Here is a 961-nt window from a genome sequence, read left to right as displayed (position 1 = left end):
CACCTCTCTGGCTTCCTGTTTCTAAAATGATAAGTTATACTTTTGCGTTATTTCAATATTCTTTTGATTTAACTTTTACGTGTTTCTTTGAAATGGTTTGCATAACAAGGATAAAACTAAAAAAGAAGTCCTAATTTTGACTGAAATTGTGAGCCCAGCATGCACTTATAATAATATGATACATAAAGAGTGTTTTTTTTTCTGTCTGGTCTTTGTGATAGAGGGAACAATTGTAAGTGAGTGCACACTGCACTGCGGTGAACCACTGGGTGTTAACCAGGCTCCCTCCTCAGTGTCGGCAAGCCACCACAGCCTGAGGCCAACAATTGATCAGAGAGTTGAATGTGTGTATGTTGTGCGTGATTGACTGCGTTTGATGATCTATTTGGTTTTGTATGAATGATGCCAAACAGTTCATCCTGTTTTTGTTACTTATTATCCTACTTAATAATTAAAACAAATGCCTGATTTGTCAAGGTCAAAAAGGGAGTAAAGTGAGGGAACAAGCCATGCAGATGAGCTAATAGCACACTGGCAGAAGAAAATAAATTGAGACTAAATACCATTTGAAAAACATAATTCCTGAATTATAATGCAGAATGAAATGGAATTTGAAAGCAAGATGCCAAAGATGCAGAAAGTGCATAATACTGTGTAAGTGTGTTTCAATGCAAGCAAGGGAAAGAGAGTACGCATGATGGGGAGTTACATTAGGAAGTCAAACATCGAACATCCATATGTCAATAAAACTAAAAAGCATGAGCACTCTGCTGTGTGTGTGTGTGTGTGTGTGTGTGTGTGTGTGTGTGTGTGTGTGTGTGTGTGTGTGTGTGTGTGTGTGTGTGTGTGTGTGTGTGTGTGTGTGTGTGTGTAGTAGTAGTAGTAGTAACGTACGTACGTAGTACGTAGTAGTAGTAGTAGTAGTAGTAGTAGTACGTAGTAGTAGTAGTAGTAGTAGTAG

Source organism: Notothenia coriiceps, unplaced genomic scaffold, assembly GCF_000735185.1.
Source record: "Notothenia coriiceps isolate Sejong01 unplaced genomic scaffold, NC01 NC01_scaffold00031853, whole genome shotgun sequence".
Lineage (NCBI taxonomy): Eukaryota > Metazoa > Chordata > Actinopteri > Perciformes > Nototheniidae > Notothenia > Notothenia coriiceps.
This window is presented reverse-complemented; position numbering follows the sequence as displayed.